This window comes from Gadus chalcogrammus, chromosome 4 (genome assembly GCF_026213295.1).
Source record: "Gadus chalcogrammus isolate NIFS_2021 chromosome 4, NIFS_Gcha_1.0, whole genome shotgun sequence".
NCBI lineage: Eukaryota > Metazoa > Chordata > Actinopteri > Gadiformes > Gadidae > Gadus > Gadus chalcogrammus.
Genome location: NC_079415.1, coordinates 25,092,979 through 25,110,632, shown reverse-complemented (window position 1 = coordinate 25,110,632; position 17,654 = coordinate 25,092,979). Strand labels below are relative to the sequence as shown.

The 17,654-nt window shown below is 43.1% G+C and overlaps 3 non-coding genes across 3 annotated transcripts; 2 read left to right on the top strand and 1 right to left on the bottom strand.

The window, feature by feature from the left end:
• Positions 1-5,724: 5,724 nt before the first annotated feature.
• On the bottom strand, positions 5,725-5,796 carry trnad-guc (transfer RNA aspartic acid (anticodon GUC)). The gene has a single exon. It is a non-coding gene; the product is annotated as a tRNA-Asp (tRNA).
• Positions 5,797-12,261: 6,465 nt separating this feature from the next.
• Positions 12,262-12,332, top strand: trnag-gcc (transfer RNA glycine (anticodon GCC)). Its single transcript has one exon. It is a non-coding gene; the product is annotated as a tRNA-Gly (tRNA).
• A 4,060-nt stretch (positions 12,333-16,392) lies between these two features.
• Positions 16,393-16,463, top strand: trnag-gcc (transfer RNA glycine (anticodon GCC)). The gene has a single exon. It is a non-coding gene; the product is annotated as a tRNA-Gly (tRNA).
• Positions 16,464-17,654: the final 1,191 nt, after the last annotated feature.

Genomic DNA, 17,654 nt, shown 5'->3' with positions numbered 1-17,654 from the left:
ACCCAGCAAATGTACATTTTGACACCAAGATTGACCTTCTAAGTGACTTGGAAGCTGATATATTGACATTTATAGGTTTTACATGCGAAAATCTTGGAAATCCAAGATGGCCGCCTTCCACCATCTTGATTAAGTGGAACCCCCTCTAAATTGAAAGGTATGGTGATGGAGAACCTGTGGAAAAAATTTGGTGCTTTTGTCCGCCGTGTCCCCATTTTTCTCAAATCTGGTCCTAAGCCGCCTGACTAAAAGTTGCTACGGAAGAAGAGTGATGAAGCGCAGAGATAGGCAGTGGTATGTGCGCCCTTTAAATACCACACGAGATCAGGATGGGGAATTTGTTTCTCTGGTGCTTCCAATGCGAAGCATGGACGAGGAGAGGCATTTCCAGTATTTTCGGATGTCGGCGCCAAAGTTTGATCATCTCCTTTCGCGAGTCATCCGATATCTTCCCGACTCTGACCAAAACCGGCCCTTGTCAGGGAGCAGCTGGCAGATTATTTTTTGTCAGATGCTGGCGTGTTTCCCCACCAGTACAATGTGCTACAATTGGGTATGCGCACCGACCAATACATGTATATACATTGGTCACTTGGAAGCATGACTTTTGATTCATTAGTTATCATGTTACACAAGTTACCTAATTTGGTAAAACTCATTAATTCATATCCATATCAAATGTTTATACAACGAGCTATTGCCTTGACAGATGAATGAATTATTTAAGTGTAGGCCTATAGCCAAAGGCTTTAAGCTATAGCGCATAATGTCCACAGAAATTATATGGTAGGCAACATTATTAGAGAAAAGGGGTTTATTTATCAAATACAGAAAATAGTCCCACCATACAAGCACACATTTTTCATTCACTACACACTCACGCTTTCAAATTTCATTCACTCAAAGAGGCTACTGAACTTATGTTTCACACAGAACATGAACACTTATGTTTCACATAGAACGTGAACACAAAACATTACGTAATTAATTCAAATAGGCTAACACTAAAACAAATAAGGCCAGTAATAGAACGAATATCGGGTGACAAGATCATTATAATGGCTCACAATCCCGCATCAGCTGTTTGATGTCGCGCATCAAAATAGCACTTTGCCCCTGCGGAAGGGTTCGCATAAATTGGCACAGATAATTAGTAAAAGAGACGTCAAGTCATTCTTATCACGTTCCCGCATCCTCTCATATGTTCTTCTGTAAATATAACCTATAGTGGCAATAATGTACAATATTTGCAGTATCGCCCCCACCGACAACGCATGGTATTGCATGGATCGGCGCGTCGCGTATCAAAAATTTGGAGGACGCGTTTTGCTACGCTTCAACGCTTAATGGCGGCCGAAGCGTCGCGTCGCGTAGCCTTTTGGACGCGTAAGCGTAGCGATGCGTCGACTATGTAAGGGCCCTAAACCACTACATTACAGAGATCTCGCAGAGCAGCTTGTTCCAGGAACTTGGTTGGAGAAAACTGGACATGATATTGAATATTATGTTTTACCTTCATGGTTCAGGGACTTCCACCACAGGAATATGGGAACGACTGTGGGATCTTCATGATTATGGTATACTCAGTCGCAAACTTAAAATGTACTGAACAGATATAACAACGCGTGTGAATGTTGTCACCAATTACATTTTTCCATCACAGTACGCTTGGTACCTTGCCATGGAGGCACCATTTGACTTCACTGTTGCAAGTAGACATTAAATTAAATGAAAAAAGAGCTGACGATTGAAAAGATACGTTTAAAATAACGATTGGATTTTTGACATATGTAAGGTTACAACATCGAGAAATTCATACTTGTATGCATATTTTATCATTATCAATTCTTGGAATATCCCCTTACTTTAGAAAGACATGCCAGTCCTCAGAAAATGGTGGTGCACAGTACTGCTTGAGAACTTCCAACTGGATGGGTATGTTTTTTCTTTTTATTTCACATATGAATATACACCTCAACCCCAATATGAACTAAATATGTATAATTCTTACAATAATTTCTCCTTATTTATACAGGCACGGCAGAAGGTTCGCACACTTCATGGAGGAGGCCAAACAAATGGCGGTTGGACTACTTCCACCAGTCTTCAGACTGAAGCGAAAAAGAGAAATGAATGACGCTTCCAGTGACAGAATACAAATAATATATTGTATAGGCTTAATATTGATTTGACTGTTTGATTCTTTTGACAGTGAGTTGGAGCTGATGGCAGCATGAAGAACCAATATCTTTAAGATTCTGTAGATTATTTGTTGAATAAATTGTGAGGAAACTTTGGTGTGGTTATTCTTCAATGTATCTTTATATCAAATTATGATGATATATTTGACAAAAAATTAAATTTGATTCTATTAGACATATTAAAACAATTACTTAATTCTAATGGTAAATTACTTAATGAGTAAAGTGTATAATACACTCAATTCCATTCAATAATTGTCTACACACTGAACTAGTGTAATTGTCTAAATAACGTTAAAAAAAAAAGAGCTATAAGCTAAGCTATAAAAATGGTTACTGACATGTCATAATATTGTTTTATAATGTTAATTTTTTGGTCTAATAAGTTCAATAACGCAAAAAAGAATCCTGAGGTATTTCTCTAAATAACGGTTAAAAACCTTTTCTAAGCTATAAAAATGGTTACTAACGTGTCGAAATATTTTTGTATTTCTTTGTTATGATAATTCAAGCGATAAATACGTTTATTGGTCTATAGAAAATAATCGGAGGTAACTTCCGTCCAGCCACAGTACTACACCGTCACGCCTGGGTGTTCTGTCACGCCAGGGTGTTGTTCTCCGGGGCTGCAGCTGGACCCTACTCGATATAGCCCTACAGACACCTGCTAAGTAGTTCCAGTCAGTTTTTAGATTCTCTGCCCGAGCCCGACACGGGCCAGGTCGGGCCGATATTTCCCACCACTATACTCGGGCCGGGCCTTTGATCAAGTGTTTTTATTTTTATTTTATTATTATTTTATTATTATTTTATTGGTTTATTGGCCTAATCTGAGGAGAAATCTATGCTATAAACAGAAATATTATAGGCCTTTATTACACGGGTCTTCTCAATGCCGTGGAACGCTCCGTTCACTTGCATGGGTAGTAGTCCGGTGACTTGTCTACCCCAGCGTCTTCCGTTGTTAAGCGACGTCACCGTCTTTGCGGACAAATTATTTCTCTGCTGATCAACACTACGAATGGTCAAAAGACTTGTATCCCCCCCCCCCCCTTAAATAAATACTATGGCAGAATTATTATTATTATTGTTATTATTATTATTCTCATTCAACTTGAACATGTGTTTTTACAGTAGAGTGGTGGAGGGATGACGTATGTTGGCCAACCCGGAAGTGAACGACGCCCTGGATTCCCTCGACAAAAAGCCAACGGGTTTTGACATTGGATTTTGGATAATTGCAGAAAAATGTGCATCTCTGAAGCACCTCCTCAAAAACTGAAAATAAATAAATAAATAAAAATATCTGTGCTCCAAAGAACGAAATGTAAACCAATGCATTCTGAATGGGAGTGTTTCTCCGATTTTTCCATGCTACACAGAACGAAATGTAAACCCATGCAAATAAAGACTTCATGTTGATAATAAATTAAATATCATTAATCCCCTGAGGGTGTAGGGTGGTATTCTATTTTTTTCAACGGGGCTGCATCCAGTCACTTGACCGTCATGGTTGCTATGGTGGTTGCTATCGACCGCCCCCTCTAATCCTTACATGGTTCTAACAACCACGCGGCAAAGGAGCTGCCGTCAATTGTGTTGTTTTTGTCGTAAACTAGGGTCCGATGGTTAGAAAATAGACAAATATTCCAAGGTGTCCTTAAAAGGCCGCTTGGATGTTTTTATTTTCTGCAGTTTAGACTTCTTCTATAACCTATTTTTTAAAGCAAAACACCAAGCTCATTGATTTAACGAGGCAGGGTTATTTGAAACAATTTATTAAACAAATATTTATGAGGTCATTCCTTCGCCTGAGTTTGCTTCCTAATTATGTCTAGTGTACAACCCTACTGTCCACAAGCATCACCCCCCCCTCCCCATATGGATTTGGAGAATTCTTGCCACGTCCCAGTGGTGGAGGTATCATATATATGAAAGAGGGCATTCAATTATAGAACAATGATCAATTAGAAGGCCGAAGCCCTAAAGGAAGTGATGCACTAGGTGACTGGGTCGACATAATTTAAATAAATGCATTGAATTTATATAGCGCTTTTTCCAAGACACTCAAAGACGCTTTACATTGAATGGGGGGACCTCACTCACCACCACCAGTGTGTAGCACCCACTAGGGTGCTATTTAAGTAAGCTGTACCTTGGGGTCTCTTATATATCAAAGGGGGTCTCAAAGGACGCATATACGCTTCAACCTGTGGCTCCAGCCATACAGGAAATGACTCAGCAAGTGCTCCATCTCGTTGCACCTCACCCAGCGGCTCGCTTGCAAGATTTTGGCCTGAAGTTCTTCCCAGACCTACACCGTAGCCATCCAACCTGCATATCTGAGAATCAGGCCTCTCTTTAATAATGACACCAAGCATGACACTCTAGCAAATGGAAACATGTATTTTACATGGTACACCTATGGTCTAGGACATGATCTCGGTGTAGCAAGAGGGCGATCTTGATTGGACTCAGCTTAACGTGTAGATGCTAAATAACATGTAATTTGTCAGAAATCTCCATCGGGAAGCAAATCTATAGCTGGTCATTATTGATAAAGGCCTCCAAAATCGACAGCTAATTACTACCATATTCAAATATGATCATGTGTGGCACTGTTGCAATCGCCTCGAAAAGTAGATGTCAAAGGACACCTTGTTTGCCCCGTTACACCACCGGGAAGATATTTTCATACTTCTAATGGATTGATTCATATTTTAAGGTTCTCTGAGTGCGACTTTAAGCGGCTGCAGCAGAAGTGTTGAGACGAGGGATGATATCAAGACATTTATAGAATATTCCCATTCACATTATGATTCTTCGTCATAACATCCGACCAAACATCCTTCACATTCACAGAGCGAAGATTATTAAAGTCCAGGCCGCCCCCTTCCTGCACTCGGGGTCCGACTGGGCCAAGTTTCAGTGCGGGGGTCCCAGTTAGGCCCTAAAATAAGTTATTCAAATTTCAGGGCGATAGGACCTTCCTATCTCAAAAACTGTTTTTCCACCACATTCTGAACCATTAGGTCTTGCAGGCAACACTTCTGAGGGGCTTTGTCCAAATGACAGTCCATTTGGGAAAACTTTTTTTCTCTAAGGGCAAGAACTCCAAATCTAGTATCCCTAGCTGAAAAAAGGCTGGAAAAGGGGCATGACCTCCAACAGTACAGTAAATGTAAATAAGACGGAGGTTAGTTTCTAGTCCCCATTTTTTGTGGGATGGAGGTGTACAATTGTGGCTTAAGGTGTGTAGACACAGCTGGCCTCTACTGATCACTGTACTAATGAGGGGCTGTGGCGTTCTAGTATTTCTTAAAGTGAGCAAGCACTTTGAGTCCTGCAGGTGTGTCTCGAGAGGATTTTGTGAGCCAAAGTGAGACTAAAAGCGAGCATTGGTGGTTCAGTGGTAGAATTCTCGCCTCAAGTTATCAATGGCCTCGTCTTGCTCACAGACGCCTCATGCATCTCAAATAACGCCAGGTCGAATGTGTTCGGCACTGTGAGTAAAAGTCCCTTACTCCCCGTCGGGGAATTGAACCCCGGTCTCCCGCGTGACAGGCGGGGATACTGACCACTATACTAACGAGGAACTCTGTGAATACATGTTCCTCAACACGTCCAAGAACTTTGACGTCTACAGGTGGAAACGTGAGTCTGACCAATTCATTTCTGGGGGCACAAATTCTTGAGCTAACAAGCGTTGGTGTTTCATTGGTAGAATTACCTGTCATGCATGAAGCCCTGGTCTGCAACATTGGAAAGTATCTGGGCTGCATTGTAGTGCACCTGCTGCTGAATCTCTGGCTGATTGCAGGCAAAGGTATAAGGCTGGGTCATTTGTGTGACCAAAACAAATTGGCTCTTTTCGTTCAGACTGAGCGAAACCAAGAATCTTTACATTCCTGGTTTCATGCATGGCCAATGGATACTGACCACTGTACTAATGAGGGGGTCTGGCGTTCTAGTATTTCTTAATGTGAGCAAGCACTTTGAGTCCTGCAGGTGGAAATGTGTCTCGAGAGGATTTTGTGAGCCAAAGTGTGAACCTAAGATCGTCTGAAATAAATAGTTCTTGACGACAGTGATTTCACTTTTCGTAAGGTGACCTCAAAACTCCCTTCAGAAGTGGGACTCAAACCCACTCTTCCAGACGAGACAGCGACCTGATTGCAGCACCATATACCGATCGGCCATCCTGACACAAACTAAAAAGTGTACCAGAGTGAATAGTTGGTTCAATTTCGTTAAACTCGTCAAGTTATCAATGGCCTCGTCTTGCTCACCAACCCAGTCGCCAAGAAAATACGTCCACGGTGTACGTTTCCATGAACACTGGATACGTAGCATTTCAACGTAAAAAATAGCGTGTTATACCTACAGTATCCACGTGTGCCGCTGTGGAGGCGGGTTTCGGGGTTTGGGCTTCACGGCTTTCGCGGCAAATTGTGGACACGATTGTTTAGGGGGGGGGGGGGGGGGGAGACTGTTGTTGACCGGGGAGGGGGGGGGGGGGGGGGGGGAGACACGTTTGTTGAGGGGGGGGGGGGGGGGGGACACACGATTGTAGGGGGGGGGCACGCTCGACAACGAGAGTTGGTTTTTATTGAACGCTCGACAACGAGAGTTGGTTTTTATTGAACGAGACTTCAACATGGAACAGCTGCACGAAACGATGGTCACGTCACTCTCGGTGACGGTGTCGACAATAATGAACACACGAACAATGTTAATAGAACAACACGCAACCACATAACATCCCGAACCCATTAACCCCACTTAATCCTAACAACAAAACAAGTTAACAAAAGCGCCATTTGTCAACTGAGAACCCCAATTCCCAGAATCCCCCGCGGCTCCGGAACACGGCGTAGCTTATATTAATCTTTATTATCTGAATGGGAAATGCAATATTTTAGGACAGATACACCATTAAACGCGTTTCTAATGACATTTCTAGCGAGAAATGTACATTTTCCTTACATAATCTTCAGTCAGTGAATGTGTATGATCTTTATTAAACTTTATTATCTGAATGGGAAATGCAATATTTTAGGACCGATTCACCGTTAAACGTGTTTCTAATAACATTTCTAGCGAGAAATATACTTTTTACTTGCATAATCTTCAGTCAGTGATTGTGTCTGATCTTTAGTTTTATAGTTATTTGATCGGCTCGCTCGCATGTTTCAACGACGTCAGGTTGCTTTCGATAAACTAGCAGCTCACGTGCTTCCTGCGTTTGTGTTATTAAACTGTTACTTTATGTAACTTTTAATGATATCATCTTGTTAGAAACACGTATATCTGAGAGCCACCCCAGTCGCCAAAAGCATACCTACGTTGACAGTGTACGTTTCGTGAACACTGGATTACGTCGCATTTCAACATAAAATAGCGTGTTATACACACACACACACGCACGCACACGCACAGACACACACACACACAAGCACACACAAGCACACACACACACGCACGCACAGACACACACACACACACACGCACACACGCACACGGTGCATTTCGCTGCTAAAACAACAACAAAAAAATATTCCCTCAAATAGTATTACTTTCAAAACGTTGGCCAAAATGGCCAATAATATCATTTTTTATTTGGGATGCTTCTAGGACATTTTGGGTGGATTTTGAACGGTATGTGGGGGGCACGTTTTTTGCAGGACCTGGCAACCCTGCGCTGTTGCCCGAGATCTGGATCCAACCCGGGTGGTGCCGTCTCCTTTTGACCTTTTGACCCCAGACTTCTGGGGGAATAGCTGAATCAATTCATTAGTCAATCAGAAGCATGTAAATATCTTCACGGTGGCGTAAGAGGACGAACAAGGTGTCCTTCAACATCTACGCTTCCAGGCGATTGCAACGGTGCCACACATGAGCATATTCGAACATGTTTAATGGTAGTAATTAGCTGTCGAAATTGGAGGCCTTAATCAATACTGAGCAGCTATTGATTTGCTTCCCGATAAAGATTAGTCACAAATGACATGTTATTTAGCAGCTACACGTTGAGCTGAGTCCAATGACACCAAGAACGACACTCTAGCTAATGGTAACATGTATTTTACATGGTACACCTAGGTCTAGGACATGATCTCGGTGTAGCAAGAGGCCGAGCTTGATCTCATTGGACTCAGCTTAACGTGTAGATGCTAATTAACATGTAATTTGTCAAAAATCTCCATCGGGAAGCAAATCTATAGCTGGTCATTATTGATAAAGGCCTCCAAAATCGACAGCTAATTACTACCCCGAAACATATTCAAATATGATCATGTGTGGCACTGTTGCAATCGTCTCGAAACGTAGATGTCAAAGGACACCTTGTTTGCTCTGTTGCACCACCGGGAAGATATTTTCATACTTCTAATGGATTGATTCATATTTTAAGGTTCTCGGAGTGAGACTTTAAGTGGCTGCAGCAGAAGTGTTGAGACGAAAGATGATATCAAGAGATTTATAGAATATTCCCATTCACATTATGATTCTTCGTCGTAACATCCGACCAAACATCCTTTACATTCACAGAGCGAAGATTATGAAAGTCCAGGCTCAGCAAGTGCTCCATCTCGTTGCACCTGCACCCAGCGGCTCGCTTGCAAGATTTTGGCCTGAAGTTCTTCCCAGACCTATACCCTAACAGTCCAATATGCATATCTGAGAATCAGGCCTCTCTTCAATAATGACAAAATGTAATGAGAGAAATACAGATTCACTTTTTGTTATCTCATAAGCGGCGTGGTGCCGGCTCCTTTTGACCTTTTGACCCCAGACTTCAAAGACGTGGCCACAGGCCAGCGCTGTCTACACACATTAAGCCACAAATGTACACCTACATCCCGCAAAAAATGGGGCCTAGAAACTAACCTCTGTCTTATGTACATTGACTGTACTGTTGGAGGTCACGCCCCTTTTCCAGCCTTTTCGAGATAGCTAGGGATGCTAAAATGTTGACACACATTTCCCGGGGCCCCGAGAACGACATATGCAAGATTTGTAGTTCTAGCCCATAGAGAAAAAAAGTTTTCCCAAATGGACTGTCATTTGGACAAAGCCCCTTCAGAAGTGTTGCCTGCGAGACCTAATGGTTCAGAATGTGGTGGAAAAAAAGTTTTTGAGATAGGAAGGTCCTACCGCCCTGAAATTTGAATACCATATTCTAGGGCCTAACTGGGACCCCCGCACCGAAACTTGGCCCGGTCGGACCCCGAGTGCAGGAAGGGGGGGCCTGGACTTTCATAATCTTCGCTCTGTGAATGTAAAGGATGTTTGGTCGGATGTTACGACGAAGAATCATAATGTGAATGGGAATATTCTATAAATCTCTTGATATCATCTTTCGTCTCAACACTTCTGTTGCAGCCACTTAAAGTCTCACTCCGAGAACCTTAAAATATGAATCAATCCATTAGAAGTATGAAAATATCTTCCCGGTGGTGCAACAGAGCAAACAAGGTGTCCTTTGACATCTACGTTTCGAGACGATTGCGACAGTGCCACACATTATCAATCATGACCAGCTATAGATTTGCTTCCCGATGGAGATTTTTGACAAATTACATGTTAATTAGCATCTACACGTTAAGCTGAGTCCAATGAGATCAAGCTCGGCCTCTTGCTACACCGAGATCATGTCCTAGACCTAGGTGTACCATGTAAAATACATGTTACCATTTGCTAGAGTGTCGTTCTTGGTGTCATTGGACTCAGCTCAACGTGTAGATGCTAAATAACATGTCATTTGTGACTAATCTTTATCGGGAAGCAAATCAATAGCTGCTCAGTATTGATTAAGGCCTCCAATTTCGACAGCTAATTACTACCATTAAACATGTTCGAATATGCTCATGTGTGGCACTGTTGCAATCGCCTGGAAGCGTAGATGTTGAAGGACACCTTGTTCGTCCTCTTACGCCACCGTGAAGATATTTACATGCTTCTGATTGACTAATGAATTGATTCAGCTATTCCCCCAGAAGTCTGGGGTCAAAAGGTCAAAAGGAGACGGCACCACGCCGGGATGGATCCAGATCTCGGGCAACAGCGCAGGGTTGCCAGGTCCTGCAAAAAACGTGCCCCCCACATACCGTTCAAAATCCACCCAAAAGAAGCATCCCAAATAAAAAATGATATTATTGGCCATTTTGGCCAACGTTTTGAAAGTAATACTATTTGAGGGAATATTTTTTTGTTGTTGTTTTAGCAGCGAAATGCACCGTGTGCGTGTGTGCGTGTGTGTGTGTGTGTCTGTGTCTGTGTCTGTGTGTCTGTGCGTGTGTGTGCTTGTGTGTGTGTGTGTCTGTGCGTGTGCGTGCGTGTGTGTGTGTGTATAACACGCTATTTTATGTTGAAATGCGACGTAATCCAGTGTTCACGAAACGTACACTGTCAACGTAGGTATGCTTTTGGCGACTGGGTTGGCTCTCAGATATACGTGTTTCTAACAAGATGATATCATTAAAAGTTACATAAAGTAACAGTTTAATAACACAAACGCAGGAAGCACGTGAGCTGCTAGTTTAGCGAAAGCAACCTGACGTCGTTGAAACATGCGAGCGAGCCGATCAAATAACTATAAAACTAAAGATCAGACACAATCACTGACTGAAGATTATGCAAGTAAAAAGTATATTTCTCGCTAGAAATGTTATTAGAAACACGTTTAACGGTGAATCGGTCCTAAAATATTGCATTTCCCATTCAGATAATAAAGATTAATAAAGATCATACACATTCACTGACTGAAGATTATGTAAGGAAAATGTACATTTCTCGCTAGAAATGTCATTAGAAACGCGTTTAATGGTGTATGCTGTCCTAAAATATTGCATTTCCCATTCAGATAATAAAGATTAATATAAGCTACGCCGTGTTCCGGAGCCGCGGGGGATTCTGGGAATTGGGGTTCTCAGTTGACAAATGGGGCTTTCGTTAACTTGTTTTGTTGTTAGGATTAAGTGGGGTTAATGGGTTCGGGATGTTATGTGGTTGCGTGTTCTATTAACATTGTTCGTGTGTTCATTATTGTCGACACCGTCACCGAGAGTGACGTGACCATCGTTTCGTGCAGCTGTTCCGTGTTGAAGTCTCGTTCAATAAAAACCAACTCTCGTTGTCGAGCGTCCAATAAAAACCAACTCTACAAACGTGTCTCCCCCCGCCTCAACAAACGTGTCCCCCCCCACCCCCCCCTACAACCGTGTGTCCCCCCCCCCCTCCCTCCCCGGTCAACAACAGTCTCCCCCCCCCTAAACAATCGTGTCCACAATTTGCCGCGAAAGCCGTGAAACCCAAACCCCGAAACCCGCCTCCACAGCGGCACACGTGGATACTGTAGGTATAACACGCTATTTTTTACGTTGAAATGCTACGTATCCAGTGTTCATGGAAACGTACACCGTGGACGTATTTTCTTGGCGACTGGGTTGTGCTCACAGACGCCTCATGCATCTCAAATAATGCCAGGTCGAATGTGTTCGGCACTGTGAGTAAAACTCCCTTACTCCCCGTCGGGGATATGAACCCCAGACTCCTTCGTGACAGCCGGGGATACTGACCACTATACTAACGAGGAACTCTGTGAATACACGTTCCTCAACACGTCCAAGAACTTTGACGTCTACAGGTGGAAACGTGAGTCTGACCAATTCATTTCTGGGGGCACAAATTCTTGAGCTAACAAGCGTTGGTGTTTCATTGGTAGAATTACCTGTCATGCATGAAGCCCTGGTCTGCAACATTGGAAAGTATCTGGGCTGCATTGTAGTGCACCTGCTGCTGAATCTCTGGCTGATTGCAGGCAAAGGTATAAGGCTGGGTCATTTGTGTGACCAAAACAAATTGGCTCTTTTCGTTCAGACTGAGCGAAACCAAGAATCTTCACATTCCTGGTTTCATGCATGGCCAATGGATACTGACCACTGTACTAATGAGGGGCTGTGGCGTTCTAGTATTTCTTAATGTGAGCAAGCACTTTGAGTCCTGCAGGTGGAAATGTGTCTCGAGAGGATTTTGTGAGCCAAAGTGTGACTAAATGTGAGCATTGGTGGTTCAGTGGTAGAATGCTCGCCTGCCATGCGGGAGGCCTGGGTTCGATTCCCGGCCAATGCAGTGTGTAATTATTATGAATTCTTAAAACGCAACTTAAACACAGTGGGTGAATGGTCATCTCTCACCGAACATCAAACTGAGCGGGTGAACCTAAAAAGGGGGACTCAAACCCACTCTTCCAGACGAGACAGCGACCTGTGGGGTGTTCCACAAAGCCGGTTTTATCACATAACCGGGTAAGTTAACCCAGGGTTTGCTGTAACCCTAGGTTTTCCGTTCCAAAAGGATCACGGTATGTTAGTTGCTATAGCAACATATGCTCTGAATCAAACCTGGTCGGACCAGGTTTTGCGCAGGTTAAGTTTGAAACATAACCCGGTTTTGGGTATTTCAACCGGCGTTCACCGCAGATTTCATGTGTTCACAATGGCATGCCCTTTTGATGAGAGAACTGCTGATATCAGAGCGCAAATTATACGTGCAATCCACCGGGAGCGATTGATAAGACCACGGCTCGACATCTTGGCATATTGGATGACTTTTTGCTGGAGTGGAGAGATATAGATTCTCGCGCAAATCTTTAATATATTTAAATAGCCTTACATAGCCAACACTACCAATCGAGGACCTGGCCTCAGTTCACTCCAGACTATTTGCGTAGCCCTCCGTTTTTTTCAAATGGTAGTTTTATCTAGGCTATAATGCTGGAGATGCTGAGCACATCACAGTCGTTTCAGATGACCCATCCAAGATTTGTATCGGCCTCCTATCATACAAAGAGCAATATTGTCTGAGTACTATGCCGAGAGGCATTTACAACATAAAGTATAAAATAGTCCTAACGGACTTGCATCCACTGGAGAATGTTCGATCGTAGCCGGCGGCTTCATTACAAGCACTGATCCATCTTGATCTGTGAAGTTGATGAATTGTCAATTTTAGGTTTTCTACCCAGTTACCAAAATAAGAAACATTTGGAATAGTATGCGCTGTGGCAAGCACACGGTTTGCATGTGTTACTTCGAAGGCAAAAAAAATCTAAAATACAAGAAAACACAAAAACCTACATTCAACCAGTGTGGGGTATGACCCATGACTCTCTGAGGTGGTACTAGGTACCTCCAGGTACCCCCTCCATGCCAGGGCGCCCTGAATTTATGTTTATTAACAGCTCCTCCACCGGGGTCAAGACAATTTGAGGGCCAGATCCAGTCTGCCGACTGTCGGCCTTTTCACGATTGGCTTAAAAAAATGGCTTATTTAAATTTATACCAATACGATGGTGGGAAAAGCTTACCAGTTTGTATGTTTTTTATACTTCATTTTTATACTTGATCCTCTGACCGCTTGGAAGCAATCGGAGTACATATTGTTTTAGAAGAAAGGGGTTGTGTGGTAGGATCTTTAAGAATGCTTAACTGGGATATTTATATATTCATGGCTCAAATATTAAGGATCATGCTTTTGACGTGTAACTAACGCATTTACGCGGTCAGCGATCCGCTACCAGGCTTTGGTTCTCCGGGTTCCAGAGGTTTTAGCGTTCCCTTTTCTTGTGATAATGTCCTTCTCCTCGTCATAGCTCTCCAGGAGAACCTGGAGTTCCATTTCATTGAAATAAGCGGCCCGTTTCGCCATATCGATCAGGGTTTCCATGATCCATACATCACGTCTTTTTAAGTTTGGCGTGGACGCGCACAACCCTGTGTTAACCAACCCCGAGTTGATTGAACTAATGCATAACCGCTGCTGTGGAACCGAAAACTCTGGGTTGGTTGGCACAGGGTCAATCAACCTAGAGTTCAGCGTTAACTCAGTGTTTGTTAAACCTCCGTTCGTGGAACACCCCTCTGATTGCAGCACCATAGACCGATCGGCCATCCTGACACAAGCTAAAAAGTGTACCAGAGTGAATAGTGGGTTCAATTTCGTTAAACTCGTCAAGTTATCAATGACCTGATTGCAGCACCATAGACCGATCGGCCATCCTGACACAAACTAAAAAGTGTACCAGAGTGAATAGTGGGTTCAATTTCGTTAAACTCGTCAAGTTATCAATGGCCTCGTCTTGCTCACAGACGCCTCATGCATCTCAAATAACGCCAGGTCGAATGTGTTCGGCACTGTGAGTAAAATTCCCTTAAACCCCGGTCTCCCGCGTGACAGGCGGGGATACTGACCACTATACTAACGAGGAACTCTGTGAATACACGTTCCTCAACACGTCCAAGAACTTTGACGTCTACAGGTGGAAATGTGAGTCTGACCAATTCATTTCTGGGGGCACAAATTCTTGAGCTAACAAGCGTTGGTGTTTCATTGGTAGAATTACCTGTCATGCATGAAGCCCTGAGGGGTGTTCCACGAACGGAGGTTTAACAAACACTGAGTTAACGCTGAACTCTAGGTTGATTGACCCTGTGCCGACCAACCCAGAGTTTTCGGTTCCACAGCAGCGGTTATGCATTAGTTCAATCAACTCGGGGTTGGTTAACACAGGGTTGTGCGCGTCCACGCCAAACTTAAAAAGACGTGATGTATGGATCATGGAAACCCTGATCGATTTGGCGAAACGGGCCGCTTATTTCAATGAAATGGAACTCCAGGTTCTCCTGGAGAGCTATGACGAGGAGAAGGACATTATCACAAGAAAAGGGAACGCTAAAGCCTCTGCAACCCGGAGAACCAAAGCCTGGCAGCGGATCGCTGATCGCGTAAATGCGTTAGTTACACGTCAAAAGCATGATCCTTAATATTTGAGCCATGAATATATAAATATCCCAGTTAAGCATTCTTAAAGATCCTACCACATAACCCCTTTCTTCTAAAACAATATGTACTCCGATTGCTTCCAAGCGATCAGAGGATCAAGTATAAAAATGAAGTATAAAAAACATACAAACTGGTAAGCTTTTCCCACCATTGTATTGGTATAAATTTAAATAAGCCATTTTTTTAAGCCAATCGTGAAAAGGCCGACAGTCTGCAGACTGGATTTGGCCCTCAAATTGTCTTGACCCCGGTGGAGGAGCTGTTAATAAACATAAATTCAGGGTGCCCTGGCATGGAGGGGGTACCTGGAGGTACCTACCACAGAGTCATGGGCCATACCCCACACTGGTTGAATGTAGGTTTTTGTGTTTTCTTGTATTTTAGATTTTTTTTGCCTTCGAAGTAACACATGCAAACCGTGTGCTTGCCACAGCGCATACTATTCCAAATGTTTCTTTTTTTGGTAACTGGGTAGACAACCTAAAAGTGACAATTCATCAACTTCACAGATCAAGATGGATCAGTGCTTGTAATGAAGCCGCCGGCTACGAACGAACATTCTCCAGTGGATGAAAGTCTGTTAGGACTATTGTATACCTTATGTTGGAAATGCCTCTTGGTATCGTACTCAGACAATATTGCTCTTTGTATGATAGGAGGCCGATACAAATCTTGGATGGGTCATCTGAGACGACTGTGATGTGCTCAGCATCTCCAGCATTATAGCCTAGATAAAACTACCATTTGAAAAAAACGGAGGGCTACGCAAATAGTCTGGAGTGAACTGAGGCCAGGTCCTCAATTGGTAGTGTTGGCTATGTAAGGCTATTTAAATATATTAAAGATTTGCGCGAGAATCGATATCTCTCCACTCCAGCAAAAAGTCATCCAATATGCCAAGATGTCGATCCGTGGTCTTATCAATCGCTCCCGGTGGATTGCACGTATAATTTGCGCTCTGATATCAGCAGTTCTCTCATCAAAAGGGCGTGCCATTGTGAACACATGAAATCTGCGGTGAACGCCGGTTGAAATACCGGTGTTTCATTGGTAGAATTACCTGTCATGCATGAAGCCCTGGTCTGCAACATTGGAAAGTATCTGGGCTGCATTGTGGTGCACCTGCTGCTGAATCTCTGGCTGATTGCAGGCAAAGGTAAGGCTGGGTCATTTGTGTGACCAAAACAAATTGGCTCTTTTCGTTCGGACTGAGCGAAACCAAGAATCTTCACATTCCTGGTTTCATGCATGGCCAATGGATACTGACCACTGTACTAATGAGGGGCTGTGGCGTTCTAGTATTTCTTAATGTGAGCAAGCACTTTGAGTCCTGCAGGTGGACATGTGAGCATTGGTGGTTCAGTGGTAGAATGCTCGCCTGCCACGCGGGAGGTCTGGGTTCGATTCGCGGCCAATGCAGTGTATAATTATTATGAATTCTTAAAACGCAACTTAAACACATTGGGCGAATGGTCACCTCTCACCGAACATCAAACTGAGCGGGTGAACCTAAGATCGTCTGAAATAAATAGTTCAGGACGACAGTGATTTCACTTTTCGTAAGGTGACCTCAAAACTCCCTTCAGAAGTGGGAGTCAGACCCACTCTTCCAGACGAGACAGCGACCTGATTGCAGCACCATAGACCGATCGGCCATCCTGACACAAACTAAAAAGTGTACCAGAGTGAATAGTTGGTTCAATTTCGTTAAACTCGTCAAGTTATCAATGGCCTCGTCTTGCTCACAGACGCCTCATGCATCTCAAATAACGCCAGGTCGAATGTGTTCGGCACTGTGAGTAAAATTCCCTTACTCCCCGTCGGGGAATTGAACCCCGGTCTCCCGCGCGGGAGCCGAGAATAGTCGTCCTTAACTTCCTTAACTTTTCCCATTCATTCTCTATGGTAGTTCTTATCACTACGGAGTAATATTTTTCTGGCAACAAGCGGGTTTTGGGTGGCACGCTGTTTCCCCCCCTCGGCAGCAGTAAGGGGATGATTTCTTTTCTGAGTGACAGACAGCATCGAACGTTCTCGGGCGTTGAACGTTCTGGAAGAGTTGACAATTATTTTCATCCGTGGACAAGTTAACTTTTCGCCAGGAGACACCAAGTTAACAACAACAAGTTAGCTTTTCAATGTAAGTTGGACCTATTGTTTTTAACCTCGTAAATTCACTTTTATACGTAACGTTATATGTTACACAGCTTCTAAATAATATTACTGTGTACACACTGTAAGAGCCATCTGTCAAGTCAGCGTCACACTGAAATATCTCTATCTATATATCTATATAAATACAAATACCCTCATTAATCGATACTCTCTGACTACTATCTGAAGGGGGATTAGTATTGTCTCAGTTAAGTTAAGTTAATTTACGTGGGTTAAACCCACTAGACTCATTACAAATGCTCATTAATGTTGATATGAATAATGCTGTAATATAACAGTATTATTATATAGCTTTAATTATTACTACATTACAATATAACTTATACTAGCTACTCTTACTGTATAAATCATAATACAACTATGTAATATGCATTATTTTTTGCAGTGAAAGAAATCATGAATCCCGTCAGCTTCTTCCCCGGAAAGAGACGGTGC